Source organism: Rhea americana, unplaced genomic scaffold (genome assembly GCF_003343005.1).
Source record: "Rhea americana isolate MKP2758 unplaced genomic scaffold, rheAme1 scaffold_228, whole genome shotgun sequence".
Taxonomy (NCBI): domain Eukaryota; kingdom Metazoa; phylum Chordata; class Aves; order Rheiformes; family Rheidae; genus Rhea; species Rhea americana.
In genome coordinates, this window is record NW_028186344.1 from 52,845 (window position 1) to 69,695 (window position 16,851).

The following is a 16,851-nucleotide window of genomic DNA, read 5'->3' on the forward strand; positions in this document are numbered from 1 at the left end:
TCTGAGAGGAATAAAGTGTGTATGTGGCGGGGAGGGGTATCTGTGGGGATTTGTTCATAGGACTGGGGAAGGGTGGGCCGTGAGTTCTGTTTGGGAGTGATAGTGGAGAAGGGGCTCCTGGATCATGTTTAGGGGTGAGAAGTAAAAGATTGTGAGGCCCGACATGGAGAATTATAAGGACTGGTGTTTTCTAATTGTATTCAGCGCTCTTTTAACAGAGCATGATGAGGACAATATATACAGGTACCATATAATAATACCAGCTGGAAGAYGCAGTAGTCTTGTGGTTCAGACACTGGATAGAAATCAGGAGTTCTTGGATCYGTTCTTGGCTTTGCCACAGGCTTCCTGTGTTACTTTCGGCCAGTCACTTGATCTTTGCATCCACCATCTGTGAAACAGTAAGGCTTGGAACAGTTTATGTATATGAAAACATGTATCTAATTTAACTGTTCTTATAAAAGTTAAATATTAAGGAACTATTACATTATCACAGGATGAAAAATATGCCACATCTATTTTCACTGTGAATTTTATTCTTTTGCTATTATGTTATTTTTCAGAACAGACAATGTTTTTGCTGCGTAAAAATAAGCAAAGCAGAAATCCATGATACAGTCTTGAGAGCCATACTTGTAGATGTTATGTCTGGTGCTAAAATAAGAGATGCATATTAAATGCYGCTGGCAGTATTTCAGAGGTAATTGTTCAATAAAATGTATCACAGATTTGAACATTAAAAGTAAACAAATAACAYCAGGCTCTGTAGATATCAGTCTCCAAAAGCTATTTTAAAAATTTCATAGCATATGTCTGAATGTAGACACCTCCTCATCAGCTTGTAGACAGCATGTAGACACATGTAGCAGCATGCTGCTCTGAATACTATGATTAATATTTGATGTCGGAAAAGGGAAATAACCCAGTAAGATCAATTTTCAAACATATTCCTTCAGGAAGGAACTAGAGAGTGATCCTGAAAACTACCACCTGGTATGCAAAATGTCTACTAAATGTCTTTAGTAAAATAATGAAACTGATACATAAGATGAATAATTTCACTATATTTGGAGAATAGATAAGAAATAAACTCCTGTTTACTGAACTTGGCTTATTTGCAGACTTTATGACTTTATTTTAATGTGCATAATTTGCTTGTGAGGAGACACTGATAAATGTCAAAGCAATCTACAAAAATCATATTATTAAACATAGAGGCTTTCCATGATGGCTGGCAATATGTCCATGTGGGGAAGAAAAGGGAGATCCTTATTTTTGGTATTTATTAATGTTATGATGATTATCTAGTAAAAGATTGGACTAGTGTATCTACCCAGCAGAACTGAAGGGATGTCTGGGGCATGGAAGTAGTCAAAGTATGGCATTCTGTATGACAAATAAAACAAGTAAGTTTATTCAAGCTAAGTCTCTCAGTATCTTAGCTGTAACTGATGAGACAGTTCAGAGAGTAACATTGGCTTTCAATTGGCATAATCCTGATAAGTATGTCTTAAAAAAAAAAAAAAAAAAAAAAAAAATCTTCCCCCTTCCAGCCATACCTAGCAATGTGAGCCATCAGTAATCACACTTAGCTTTTTACAGAATTTCAGATATCTGAATATGTCTGCACTGCTACATGCACTTGTAGGTCATCCCTGAAACATGCATATTGCTGTGTTAAGTGGGCTCAGCTGTCTCAACTTGTTCTCTGGAACTGTCTTGGGTCAAATAACTCTGTAGGGGAAACTATCACCTTTTTTGCCTACTGAGTGTTTAATACAGTCCACAGATTATTGCAGATCAGTTACACGTGCCTTTAGAGCAAYAGTTTGGAAACTTTAAGGTCCATAATATAGGTCTGTTGCCAAAAACTCTAGAAAGTATGCCTAGAACCATGAAATCAGGGAAAGTATTCAGTTGGAAAATCATTTACCTTTAGTGGAAAAGCATTATCTGTATTCTTTGGATTGCCTTTTGTAATGTAGGGACTGTTACAAGCCTCAAAACCAGAGAGCTCATTTAGCTTCTGAAACTGCTGAAGATTTGTACAGTTGTGTAGTCAGATGGTCTGGCACAGCTTTAGCAATACAGAGCATTGTTCCAAGGAGTCTTTGTATCCCTTCCTTGTCTGCTGGGGTAGATGTGTCTGGTTATGGCTTGAACCTACAGTGAGTTACTTGTGTGCCTTGCCGCATTAGTGTCTTTCCTAGCTTCTCTTATGTTACTTACGTTAACAGAAGTTGTTTAGATCACTGGACTTAAGTGTTGCAGCTCTGAGCACTGCTTGGATCATTCTATACAAACTTGAGCCTCTAGAATCTAAAATGCTTGTGGGAGGGGGAATTGTTTTCTTTTTTCCTGTGCAAAAATGTCAGGAACCAAACATCTTTGAAAAGCAGACATAGTTTGAAACTAATTAAACTAAAATCTTCAGATGGAGCTCTATTATATATCATGTCTCCACTTGAAGTTGCACAGTCAGAGCCTTTTAGCCACACAGAGCCCTGTTATAGCAGACAAGGGTCACAGAGGTCCCCCTGCAGGATTCTCATTGCCTGTAACAGCTTGATTTGTGCAAAAACCTTCCAAAATAGTAGCAGAAGTCATTATTTGGAATGGCTGCCTAGACTCTATACTATGGTAGCATAATATTCTTCAGAAAACCGTATTATAGCGGGCCACAAATGATTTCATAGGTCCTTACTACCTGTTTTCTCTTGATATATGTGCTGCACCTTAAATACCATATGATGTTAAATATACGCTAGTAAGGCTTCATTTCACATTACTCATTCAAAGATCAAACAAATACAGTGTCTCTGACAGTGGAAAGCAATGGAATATTTTAATTAAAATGCTAAAGCAAAACATGAATAATAAATGTTATCTCACCAAAACCACTGTCGTCTCCCCTGCAGCTAAAGGATTTGTCAAAAAAAATGAAAAGATGTGGAATAATGGATTAAAGATGCTTTCCAGCCTAAGAGCTTTAGACACTATATTACCAAAACTTATTTCTCAATAGGAATATTGTGAGGAACCATCATTTAGAAACCTAGCCAAGCAGGCATCAAATTCATCTTTTTTTTTTTTTTTAATATCATTGCAGGCTGGCAGTACTTCTCTCCAGATGTACCATTTGGCACATTAAGCAATTCTTTTCTTAGAAGGGGAACCTATGGTTTTGCCATGTAATGCAAAACACCAGTGGAATCACTACATAAGCAAAATGCCAGTAATGGTATAGTGGTCCAGCCACAAACATTGGTATGTTAATTTTGTTTTATTTTTCCCAGTGTGTCATCTGTAGTACTGTATTTTGTATCAGGACTATGGCTGYGCTGTTTAGTATCATATTTTAAAGTGCATTTTCAGTGAGAGGCTTAAGCTAAGAAACTAAYGATTTTGATGTCATCTTCTTTTTTTCCCCCTCAAAAAAACCTGTACTTCATATGCTCTAGCTATCACTTTAGATCTATCACTTTTTCTTAGAGCAGGCCAAATTTTTCCCTTAATTATAGCTGTTCAACCTTTCAGCATTATGCATGCACTTTTGATAATGATATCCAAATGCATCTGAAAGCAAGTAGTTTACACTAAAGCTATGGCTTATACTTCCATTATTTCCTAAGAGTAACCATACCTTCAAATAAAACTTATTTGTAAGTAAAAAGATAAAAATAATTACACTGTTTGCAGTTGGAGGACAGTGATTGGCTTCTAGGCTATTTTAGCTCTCTGGATCATCACCTTGTTCAGTTCCTGCAAATGCAGCAACAGTAGCTTTTATATCTCCCATATTTCAACTTAGTTGCTGTTATTTGTTCTATGCTATTCATGTTGTGTGAGAAGAAAGAAACATAAGTGATGGGAAGAAAATTGCTTTCACTTGCTTTGTTTTTTGTCAGCAGAAAAATTGAGGAGGAGTTGTACAGTGAGTGGTTCTACCTGTCATCCCTCTATTTTTGCATGTAGAAGCAGAATGTGAATTGTTCTCCCCATTTTTTAATTTGACTTTTCTAATTGAAGATGTACTTGAACCAGCAATTTCYTCCATAGACCTTGTTGAGGGCCATCTAACATGAGGGCCTCTTCGTAGTTGTGCATTTCATATATGTGACTTGACAGGCTTGCTCAGGAATGTTTCAGTCTAAACAGCTGAGGAGAAAAAGTATGGAGTGAGAAGAGCAGGCCAGAGCAGGCATAGAAAGATAAAGTGACTTGCATGGGTTCATGGAGCATGTAAGCAGGAGAATGGATTGCGTGGAAGSTGGGAAGGAATATACTGAGGAGAATCATTCTATTTTTGCCATCTTTCTTGTACATCTCCTAAAGGGTACCATCAGAGGCAGAATATTGAGTTAGACAGTTTGGTCTGACCTTGCAAGCACTTATTTCGTAGTCTTCCAAGCTGGACCTGTTTTCTCACCCATTTCATGTCAAGTAATCAGAGTTTGTTCTCTTTTTCTCTAGCTTTGTCTTACTGTAATACCACTGATGCTATTAGTCTTGTTTCTGATTTACATTTTGTAAGAGAACTGTGGCCATAATATGCTCATCCGCACAAAATATGGCATGTGATAGGCTGATTTCCAAGAACTGAGAGAGTGTTTGCACTATGCTCCCATGGCAATCCAGCTTCTTGCTAGGTTAGACCAATCCTGGGCATACATGAGCTCTAAAGATCCCTGAGTTTTTTTTTTGTTTGTTTGTTTGTTTGTTTGTTTTTTGTTTTTTTTTTTGTAATGACCTTAATGTTGGAAGTGTTCTCCGAATACATGATGTGATTATTTAGAGACTGAGGAAGGTAAGGGATGTAGACTGGGCAGAGCCGAGTGCAACATACTTCATGCAGAAAGACAGAAGATTTTTTGTCTCTGTGGCTGATAGGCTTTTTCCTCTTGCAGAGGTTGTGACAGCATCGCTGTAATTTCTGCATCTTGTAAGTGAAGAAGAGCAAAAGATTAGTCCCCGGTTTCCTCCTCCACTATATACAGGCTCTTCATATATACTACAAAGTATTTTTTCCCATTGATAGGCCTACCCTTTTCTCCGGCTAAAACATTTTTGAAGAATCTTAGCACATCATGCAACCCTTTTGTCTTCAGTTCCCTACATGAAGAGGAGGCAGCATTTCCTGTGTTATTGTTACCATGAATGTTGTAACAGCAACCACCATCCTAGCCTTAGAGCCAAGGGAGAAAAAGGAGGTTGGCCATGAAAAGTAAAAAATTCTTCCTTAGCAGAGTTGTCCTTTGTTTTGGGAGAAAAGCTGTCACTTGGGGAGAGAGAGAACATGCTGCCCAACCTGATTTGAGTTCCCTAGTAATTTTCTGTTTGTTATAGCAAATATCCTGTAATTCAAGCTCTCCATAGGTGGAGTCAGACTCTGCTCAGCAGAGTTTAAATAGACAGCAGGATTCTTTCTCTTTAGTATGACAAGTGTTTAGTTTTTAACTGGCTCCTGCCAATCACCATAAGTCTTACCTTTCCTCCTCCCAAGTTAAATATGTCAGTTCTGACATTTCCCCATCCACGCATTCTGAAGATGACAGCTTCTGGTTCCCTAAACATACAAATCAATGGAAAATCAAAAGTAAAAAAGAGAGTGTGATTTCTGTCCAAGTTTCTGCTTAAATTGGCTTGTGTGGCCTTTCCAGTTTGATTAACTATGTAATTAATAATGACCAGGTGTGGCAGGGTAGGCACTTTATTCTTTTTTTTTTTTTCCTGCTCTGTGAATGCTGGGAAAGAATGTAAGGAAGGCACTTAGTTGTGAAAACACTTTCTCTCTCTCCTGTTGGTTCAGTTCTTAAAAATCTAGTAATGTTTTAAAACCCCAGGAAGAGGAACAAGCAAAATTTCATTATTTCTCTTTGGGCCTGTAGAAGCTAAGCACTAGAGGATTTCTGAATGAAAGCTAATTCTCGCTCTTGATCAGMTGTGGCTGCCTTGGAGCTCCAAGTGGAGAGATTCGTCACAATGTTGCTGTGAGCTCTACCATGCTGTTAGAGCATGGGGGAAAAATGGAACACATATTCAAGGTAAATTGTTTTAAGAAGTTACTAGCTAATTATTTCAAATTATAKTTAGGTTTTTCTTGCTCCCATTTATGTTGTGGCAAGTAATCATCTCCTAGCTGTGAAGTGCCTGGGGGGTTTGAGATTTCTATGGAAATGTTTCTTCCTTGAGACATRTATGTTAAATATACTTAAAGTTCAAATTGGCATGCAAATATAACAGTCTCAAAGCACTTGACACAGCTTTGCTCATCAGTATGCTGTGAGTGACAACACCTCAATGGGAGAAACATTGAGTGGGCAAACAACCTGTGTAAGACTTCTCATTGTGGCACTCCATCTCCTCCTTATGTTTGCTATATTTTTGTAAGACTTAGGTAGCTGAACTTACTTAATGTCCATTCTAAAGTTCATTTCATTTTTTTTAATAACTTTCAGTTAGAGGTGGCTTTTTATGCCTGGCTGTCACCCAAATTGCATGATGGTATTTCAGAGCAAACTTTGAGTTTTAGAGTGATAATAAAAGGTTGCCTGCCAAAATAAAGTAAAATTGGTTCAACATTGATGCTAATGAATGTGGAAATAGTAAAGGCTGAAATATCAAAACAAATAAATTAAATTTAAAAAAATACCACCGTATGATCAAGGTATGTTGATGATATTTTATGAGCTGTTTTAGTGAAGACTATTAAAAAAAATTATGTATTGCCACATACTAAATTTGTCAGGTTTCCCTCCTAGTGCTGCTATTCATATTCCAGAAGATTTTTCTTTAATCATAAAAAACCACATATGTTATTTTCCTTCAGAATTTTCCTTGAGCCTTTCCTCCTCTAGAACACCTACAAAAAAAGTTTTGCCGCCAGTGAATTACAGGTATGTTCACAATGCTTTTCTTCTACTTTGTCCCTGTGTATCATTTGTCCTTTACCTGTCTGCCTGAATCTATCTGTTGTTTCTCAACTACTACTTTGGACATTCTTTGAGGCTGGAACCAAATTTATGCTCTGTGTTTATATAGTATGTGGAGCCTTGTTTGAATTAATATTCAGTATCCATACATCCAACACTCTGTAGTGCTTCCTAAGAAGAATAAATTCTTTACCTAAGAGAGAAGCTAGATTAGTCTTTTGTAAACAATGTTATTACAGGTCTGGCAGAAAAGCAGTGGTCCCTTCACATGAGGTTTCATTCACTTAGAAGAAGAGAAGCTCATCTCATTGACAGGAGAGATTCTGAGGGCTTTCCCTTTTACCTCTGCCCCACTTCCTTGTACAGCTTTTGACCAAAAGCCTGGAGCTGTAGAGGCTATCTGCAAAAAGGATATGTTGTTGTTTTGTCCACCTAGTTCTTCAGGATTATAATCTTTTTCAGAGAGAGTTGCTGAGAAATCAAGAAGAAAATGATTCTAATGTTGACCARCTATAATCCACTGAGTACATTTTCATTGATTTCATGTGTTTCACTGGCAAGTATTACACCAGTATGTTGCTGTTCCTTAGATGAATGAAGCCTTTAATTGCTTTTCATGTATTAGCAAAGGAACTAGGTTCCAATTACATCAAGACAATCTTTACCACTTTTTAAAGATACCTTGAAGAGCATGTAAAATTATATTTTGCATCAGTTTTAATATTTTTTCATACTATTATGCTCCACTTTAATATCAGAAGCAACTATTGAATGAGGTTGGATTTGGACTAAAGAATAGCATTATGTCATCAGAAAGGAAGGTGCTACTTCACCACTGAAATCTTTTTAAAGTATTTTTCCACATAGGTTTGTTACTAATTATACTATATAAATTTAAGAGTGGAAATTTGGTTTCTCCATCATCATAACTTGTGTCTAATATTCTGCACTGAGCTTTGGAGTGCAGCCAAAGTGCAACTGTCCCTGGAAATTTCTTTTTAATATAATCCCGTTTTCTAGTTAAATACTTCAGATGAAATATACTGAGCAGGAAAAAAAGAGGACTACTCTGCTTGGAGTACTATATAGCCAGAAGATTGCCTGAGGACTTCCATATTGAATCTACTTTACCTTGCTCTCTATTCCATAACAAATTGAACTGGAGCATAAGGTACTTCAAGCTATGTTTGATATTTTTTTTTCCTGCGCCCCGCACTCCATTGAGTGGAGCTATTAAGATGTTGGTCTAAGTCATAAGAGTTTTGGAGACCGGAAATACTTGATTTCAGTAGCTGAATTTGAAGTTATCTGAAGGTAAATATTTCTTATCTAGATGGTGTATAAGATGTGTATTCATCTGATTTTCTTTCCTTATTGAATATCATTTTCCCTAGGTGTGTTGTTGGCTGGGCTTCCTGAGCAGAAGCAGACAAACTCCAAAAACTTCTCATGTTTTCAATGAGTTGTGTGACCTTTCTCTCTCTCTCTCTTCCCCCCCCCCCTTTTTTTTTTTTTTTTTTTATTCTTCTAATGCTCCCAGAATGGTTGCACTGGGAATCACATTTGCAAAACTTTAACTGTCATCTTAGACTTCAATAGCTTAAAATAAAACTTCTGATATTTAGCTACCATCCCTCTAATAAGAACAAACACTTCAGGGTCTGTGATTTGTACTATAACTGGAAATATTACCTTTCTAACAATGCCTAGTGCTGGCTTAAGGGATGAGAACATTAGAATTATGAACATTCAAGTTACACACCCATTAACAGTCTGGGGGATTGTATCCTACTGCTGTAAATTTTTATTCAGGTTTTCCAAAGAGGATACCTTGCCAAAGCCTTTGTTAAATGGCTGTTGTCTATTACTAAATAGTTTATGTTGAGTCCAGAGTTGACTAAATTTCAGTGATGATCCAAACTCTCTAAAAGATTGCGTAATGGATAGTATACTTATTGTAAGGGTATATTTACAAGTGCTATGTGTGGATGCACATACATGTTTTTATAATAACTAATTATCAATAATGTTTCAGTTAACTCAGTTAACTTTGGAAATATCCAAAGGGTATTTCGACTTCGAGAAGTGATTCTGAAAAAATGTCACCTTTACTCCATAACATTATCACTCTGTACCATTACTCTGTACACCATTATCAGCAAAAACCTGATAACATATCCCTATATTCTTGCTGCAGTGAAAGAAGTTAGTATTTGCTACTTTATATTCCTGTGAGTATTGCCAAAGCGTGCAGCTATCTCCATTTTGAAATGAGCCTTATCATTGTTAACTGTTTTGCTACTGTGGATGCAAATTCTGCCCCAAATTTACCCTTGTGCTACTTTATTGGAAACAAGAAGTTATCTACATTTAGTTGAGAGCAGAGTTTAGCTCTAAGAATCTCTATTACTGGTGGTGATACATAAGCAAAATCAAAATGAGCTTGACTTCAGTTAGATTCCAGTCTAACTTTTCTCCAGTTGCCAACTAGAAATAGTATTCTGCTTAATAAGTAATTATGGGAATGACTGATACATTAAAATTGCTGTACTGACTGTATATTTTATGGTTATGCAATTAAAATTGTGAAAAAATGTAAATTTCCGTAGCAGTACTAACTGAGTCTTCTTGTGCTCCTGACACATTCTTTGTATGTGCAAGGCTCCAGGCTGTGTTTAAGCAGAAGGGGAATAGTAAATATTGTGTGAAGATGCTTGGTTTTGTTACAATTCTGTAATTCAGGAGCTGGTGCTTTCTTTTTCAAACTCCCAGGGGAGCGAAGGAGGAGGTGGAAGTTCAGTACCACTCACTCACATCTCAAATAATATTACTTCAATGCAGCAGGACTTTGGAGATACTGTAGCAGCAGCGAACATACAAGCAGTATCAAAATTACATAAAGCCACTGCTGCGTATTAGACCTCTCTTAGAGCATTGACTACACTGATGTATTAATTTATTTAGTGATGGACTTTGAAGAGCTTCAATCTGCAATGTCCCTCCAACATGAAAAAAATGGGAGTCATACTCAAGTTCTGTGGTATTTTAACTGTTCTTTCTACATGATGTAAAAGACAGTCTCCACTGCTGCCTCTTCTTTCCTGAATAGGAATATTGATACACTTCCAGTTAGACTGAGACAGTGATTCACGTTTTGGTGGCATTTGTGCAGGCTCCCATGCCAGAGTTCTGCAGCTGCTTTGTACTTGATTTCTGGAGTAGCATTTCCTTGAAACCAGTCTTCAGGAATCCAGTGTATAACTTGAATGGGGGAGGATATCCTCAATTTCATTAAAATCATACCCAGGACTTTTGTGGAGGAAAAGATGTGGAGAAAGTGAAGAAGCCAGAATGCTATTAATTAAAATATTCAATTCTATGCAGCATGTCACTTCTACTGCAAGGCAAAAACCAAAGAAGAGGAAGAAATGATTCTTAAGTTTCTGAATTTTGTGGCCCTCTGAGCTGATTTGCAGCCCTGAGGAAGGTGCCAGTATCTTTGTATTGTTTGGCAGAGAAAAGATTACCTTGTAACTCATCTTGTCTGGCTATGGCCTGGCACTGGATCATGACCAGGTTGATGGCAGCCTGACAGTTTTAAAAGAATATGTTGGCATTTTATGAAAAGGGAAGTTATTGCATTTGAAAGGAAGTGAAGACAAAAACAGAAAATCTTGTCAGTTTTATGGCAGAGAGGCAGTAAAAATTTTGGCACATTACTTCAGCCAATTTCTGCAACAAATTAGTGAGCTAAATTGATTATAAAATCAAAAATGAATTTACATAAACATTAGTGTTTTAGTTATTCTGCTCCTGCAGCATATTATACACTCGGAGAGTCAACCTCATGCCAATTACAGTTAAAATTAATTTACAGCCTAAGTTTAGATGTGTGGCAACTGAGGAGAGCAATAAATGGAGCAAGAAAGGAGCTTGGAAAGAAAAGAAGAGCATGGGAAGAGATGGGACTTCTGGGTCACTGGCTGCAGTTTCTCCCAGTCCTCCCTGAAGAAACCACATTATTACCCTCTTTCAGACTGTGTAACAATGCCCTGACATAGTATTAGATGATACAAAAGATGGGAGTGTTTAAATTTATGGGTTTGTCTCASTCAGTATAGTTTTTCTTTGGCTCCATGAGCTATTGTATTGGCATATCCCAGTTGCTTAGGATATGCCCGCGTGAGGCATATCACATATGCTTCTGCATTGCTTTAAAATGAGGACGTGTACCAGGAAGCTGAGGCCTGTGGTGGGCAAAGAGAATGACATTAGAGCACAGAGTATGAAGGAAGGGGGTGATTCCAGATAGCTCTTCCTGCAGTCAGCAGGAGTAAGAACTTGGAGGATAAGTTTTCCAAATGTTATTTCTCTTTCWGTTCTGAACCTTCTGCTAGAGAAGTAGTTACTCTGGGGTATGCCTACCTGGGCAGCCTAGGGCTATCCGAGGAGGCCTGGGTGCTAGAGACAGAGTAAATTGGTCCCTCCGGAGCTCCACAATATGTCAGCTAGGTTGCTTTCCATTCCCAAGCTACCTCAAGTATCTTATGTTATGTGCCACAGTGTCCTTTAAACCCCTTTCTAATGCCATCCTTTGAAACCCTTCAGCGAATATCTTCACCTTCACACTTGTATAGGAGTTCAGTACCAATAGAGCATACAAAGAAGAGTTACTTGGTGAGTGCCACAGCCTCAAAAGCCATTGTGAATTATTTTGCTTTGTCAGTCAGAACTTTAAACTGCAACCTTATGGCTTTAACTCCAGAGAGGGCTGAGTGGAGTTCCTAGCATTATMGTATGTTTTTACCCAGGCAACGTAGCCAAAGCAAACAATGAAACCAGACTTCTTCTTGTGGTCAGAAAGAAACAAACAATTTGTTTTGATTGAAGGCTCAGTGCTGTGGAGAGGCCTAGAGTTATGAGCAGCTGCATAGGAAGCGCGATGATACGGACTGGTGGTTGCCAATACAAGTTACACCCGTCAGCTGAACCTACAGTGAGATGGATGGCTCAAGTGCGGAGAGCAAGGCTTATAGCTGAGAGAGGTGTCGTCATTTCTGGCAAGAGGGAGGATTAGGATGAAGTGATCTGCTTTTCTTAATGCAAATCAAGATTTTGTAATATTGAATATAATTGCCTGAGTAGATGCGTGTAATCTGCAGACTAACAGTAATTTTATACAAGAGTCATGTTTCCTGTTTTGGGAAGGTAACAGCACAGTGGGAATTACATTGGTTCAGTAACACGCTATTACACCTTCCTGTGGCCGGAGAATCAGCATTGCTTTTGCCTCTGTCTCTACAGTGCTTGTGTCCAATAGATAACATGGAGTTGTGTTGTCTTAGGCTGGCAGCTTCTAATAGTCATTTATTCTTCTATAGGACAGGGATTTCTCTGTGCCTGAAGCAGCAGCTCAGAGCAGTCATTGCCCTATTGCTGTTCAGTGCGCAAATAGCACTCGTATCTCCCATTCAGATAAAACTGTGGAAGATGTAACATTCATTGTTTTTAAGAATAAAACTACTTGGTGCAAGAATGAAGCTTACCTTTTTTAAGTCTCACAGCTTTAGCTCAATTTGGAAGATATAAATAGGGCTGAGGTCTTAATGAGGTCTYAAACTTCTGTCTACACAAGTACATCTATTGTGTTAACCCATTGGAATTTTAAATGAGAATTAACAATAAGAAACTTATCTCGCATATTTTTCAGAGTTTTTGTGGTTTCCTCGCCTGTCAGATCTGAAAACCATTCCTGAAATCTAAAGATGAATTATTATGAAACAATAGTTATGACTAGTGTTCTCCTGCAGTGAATTAACAGAAGAAAAGAGTCCAGTCATTCACAAACCGAATGTTGCTTTCCTCAGTGCCAGGAGTAAGTTGCATTGCCTTTTACAGTAGAAAGTATTAGATTTTTGATTTTGTTTTTTCTACAGGGGGCAATCAAAGGTAGTGATGTGTGAAAAGGAGGCTTCAGAGAGGTAAAACAAAACTTTTGTGAGCAGATTGAATCTCAACATAGCTTCACTGATTTGAAGCATTTTTATTCCCTTCTCTGGACAGGCAATCATAAGCAAAGCCAATAGATACTAACTGTGGCATATGTGGTATGTTTTTGCTGTTAGACCTGTCTGAAAGAAAAGCTGTTCCTCCCTTTGTGTTTCACTTTCAATTGCTTTCTGTACTGTTGTAATATGCTATGGACAAAACTGGAAACATTTGACCATCCCCTCTGAACTTACTTTGTAGAATTTTGCATGCCAATGTGAAGTGCAGTGGGATGTGAGAAAAGAGCTAAATACAATGCTGTACAGACAGTTAGGCCTCCAACATCAAGAATGTGTGCGACTGTGTCTTCTAACTGCTGCAGTTCTCCTTTTATATTTATTTACCATTATCTACTTTGCAATGTAAGGCCAAAATTGAAATGGTGATGCAGTAGATTTCTATTGCACTTGACAAGGACAATACAGAGCATACAAGTCCCTTCATGGGTAATGGTATAGGTGAAACCTAAAGCATGTGAAGTGAGTATGTTTAATTTACAGCCTGTATGCAGAAGATGAAGCTGTGATTTTTAAGATTTTCTGTTGCTAAATTCACAGGGTGTTTCCCATAGAAAGAGTTGTCAGCTCGGAGGATATAGATGAACTCTTATACATTGGCAGCATTCTGTGGGAAGGTAACCATTATTCTTCTCTGAATTAGCTTTGAGATTGGATTTTGGTGTTTTCATGCTGTAATTTTCTCTGATTCCAGTCACATATAGATACTATCTCTGCTGTCATTTGTTTTGAAGATGAATTTCATCTACTGGTGATTTGAACTTACTGCTTTGTTTGTGGTTTCATTTTGCAGGGCATACCAAATATGAATATGTTTTCTTTAAACATGAAGAACTGCTAAATATGTTGTATTTTGCACTGACCTCAATATAGGAAGTGTGTTTTGGGTTACTTAGATACCTTAAGAGATTTTAAGCTTAGGAACTCCTAGTCTATAATTCCCAAACAGACTTTTGCATGAGATAAGAATAAAGAAGCCCTTCTCTGATGAGAAGATTGCAGTCTTGTGTAAGCATAGGGGAAAAATTTTAGGTACCTGAAAATTTTTGTGTGACAAATGTCTTGCCTAGGGTATGTTTTTGTGAAAGATGCACTTAGATTTTAAAATTCTAAATTTCAGCTCAATTATATAATATGCTTATGTTAAGGCTTTGCATTTTATTGCAGGCCAGGGAAAGAGAGGAGAGTATCTGGTCCTTAGTGTCACTTTGTCTCATTCCTGTTTTCAGCTGGAAAATTAATAACACTTTTTAACCATTCAGGAATATTGTTAGATAAATATATTACATATCAGAGCAACGAAATAAAATGGTAAAGTAGAGGCCGCACATACTAAGTACAGTGATTACCCAGTATTTTATCTGTGCAAAATCTCTTGCTGTTTTGTGAAAGTATAAATGAGTAGAAGAATCAGAGTTGCCATTTAAAAATGAGCTATATATAAATCTGAAGACTGTGTTGAGATTGTTTCATGGGAATTTATGCAAAGGAAAAAATGTGGGACAGAAGAGCAGAGCTTGTAGTTAAGGAAATAATGTTGTACCAGGTGCTAATTTTTGCTTTGAAGCCCCTCTTCCCCCCGATCCCCCCAAAAAATAAATAGAGCACAAAGGAAGTGTAGAATCTGCACTGTAGAACTTTAGCATCCACCAATTGCCAGCCTGTAAATTAGTTAATTGCCTGTCCCTGTAAATTTGTGTGATGAAATATGTCCGAGACGTTAAGAGCAATCTATCGGAATGTGAATTACCTCACAGGATGCCTTGCTGCTCCAGAATACCATAAAGCTGTTCAAATAAAGATGAGCTGAAACAATGTAACAGCTGGCTAAGATGAGCATGGGAAAGAAAAATATGGTGACAGGAGATGCAGAAGTGAGTTGGTGTGTTGGCATTCCTTTCTTTTCAGTGCAAGGACATGTGAAAGGACTTGTCACCGGTAGAAAGACTCTCTTACATTCTATTGTGGCAAAACCTTCAGGCTCCAAATAATACCACAATTTGTGTGTTTCCAGATGTAATTGGCATGTGCACATTCTCACACTGTGGGAATTTGACTTCATCTTCTCATCCCAAAGCCTTGGCTACTTAAAGAACTGCCATTTCACTGAGACAGATATTGGAGATTTGCTTATTTTATATTTTCAAATATGCATTTCTAGTAAGTTGCTCTTGGTTTTAGCATTAATTTATTATTATTTTATATATTATATATAAATTATATATAATATATATATATAAAATAATAATAATTATATATAATATATAATATATAAAATATTATATATATTATATATTATATATATTATTATATATTTTATATATATATATATTATTTATTATTAATTTATATGCAGGTTGAAATCCTTCTTCTTGTGATTTATTAAAGAAACTAACTGGTAAATTCATAAAAATGAATTCCACAGACTGACTGCTGTGTGGGGTTAGGTGCAAGGAATATCTTACACCTCTAAGTGTCTGAGCTCAAATTTTAGTTTAGTGTAAGCAAAGCTAACTCCAGGGGAAAAGTAGATCAAAGAAAGGAAATAATACTAGTTCTAATAAATACATGAAACTTACTCTTTTTATCCATGAGTATTTAACATGAAAGCCTGTGTTGATTTGCTATTGTGGGGCTTTATGAAAAGTTGATTTTGATGAAAAAGTTTTTGATGAAAAGTTCAGCAAAACTTATAGAAAAAACATATGCTTCAGGTCAACTGCAGCTTGTCTCCCTGCCTGCCTCCCTCATCAAAATGAAAAGCATGTTCACATTTCATGAAGTCTTGAATGACCTATTTGATCTGAAACAGAGTTTCTCTCAGAACTGTGTCCTACTCACTGGACTCYGGAGGATTCTGAATCTCTGTGGTTGGGATGGGTCTTTAGTTCACACATAATTAGGCCCCAAAACAAGGAACACAATCAAGGGGCCCACTCATAGATGAATGTTTAATAACTGGGATGCCTGGGCTTCTAGGATAACTTTTCCTCATTTTTTCACCGTCAATTTTGGTTAATTTTAATATAGTGCATTTCACTCTTCAGTCTAATGATCCTCAAAGGGTTGTGCTCGTGTAGTGGTGTCACAAAAAGAAGAGAGAAGGGGCAGTTTATCAATCAGTCTGTCCAACCTTAGTCTTAGGAACAGTGTCAAAAAGTCTCAAACAGTGCTGAGTAGCAAGACAACAGTTTTATGGTCTTCTWTGAAAAGCCTTGCTTCTACAACTCTGGAAAGTGTTCATGATGAAGCACTGGTGCTGAGATGACCCTGTCACTTTCAGATCCTTTGCTCTGGGTACTTCAGGTGTGATCACATGGGTTTGATATTGTGCCTGAGAAGGTATGAGATCATACCCTGATCTCACACCATCTGTTTAACAGATGTATTTGTATGGTAAGGCTAATGGTTAAAAACCTGGCTCCACTTATATCAGTGGTATCAGGATTTTATCCATGATTGGARGGAGAGAGGGGAAAAAAAAAGAATGCCCAAAGATAGATTTCCTAAATCACTGACAGGAAAGCCTGTAGACTTCAGAGCCTTGCTTACTGTTCTGTCATTTGGCTTCTGATTATTTCTGTTAGATCTTTGGACAGAGTATCTGATCTCTATGTCTAAGTATGCATGTTTATTAGTATAGATTTCTAAAATACAGACATGTGTGACTGTTGAAAAATATGGAAGAAGTACAGGGCTTACTACTTATGATACTAGGAGTATTATTGACATAGCTAGTATTGATTGGAATCCTATTTGTACGTGTCTGTTCTGTAATGAATCTAGCACAAAAAGCAATCATATTCATTGATAAGTTTAGATTTTTCTGTTTGCTTTGTGTGATTAGATGGTTA

At 37.3% G+C, this 16,851-nt stretch overlaps 1 long non-coding RNA gene across 1 annotated transcript in view; it reads left to right on the forward strand.

Annotated features, from left to right (window-relative positions):
- Positions 1-3,172: 3,172 nt before the first annotated feature.
- Positions 3,173-16,851, forward strand: part of LOC146595334 (uncharacterized) — a 55,464-nt gene continuing 41,785 nt past the window's right edge. The window contains exons 1-3 of the long non-coding RNA XR_014895957.1: positions 3,173-3,267; positions 5,889-6,044; positions 6,830-6,896. This is a non-coding gene — a long non-coding RNA (uncharacterized LOC146595334). The remainder of the gene's footprint in view (positions 3,268-5,888; positions 6,045-6,829; positions 6,897-16,851) is intronic.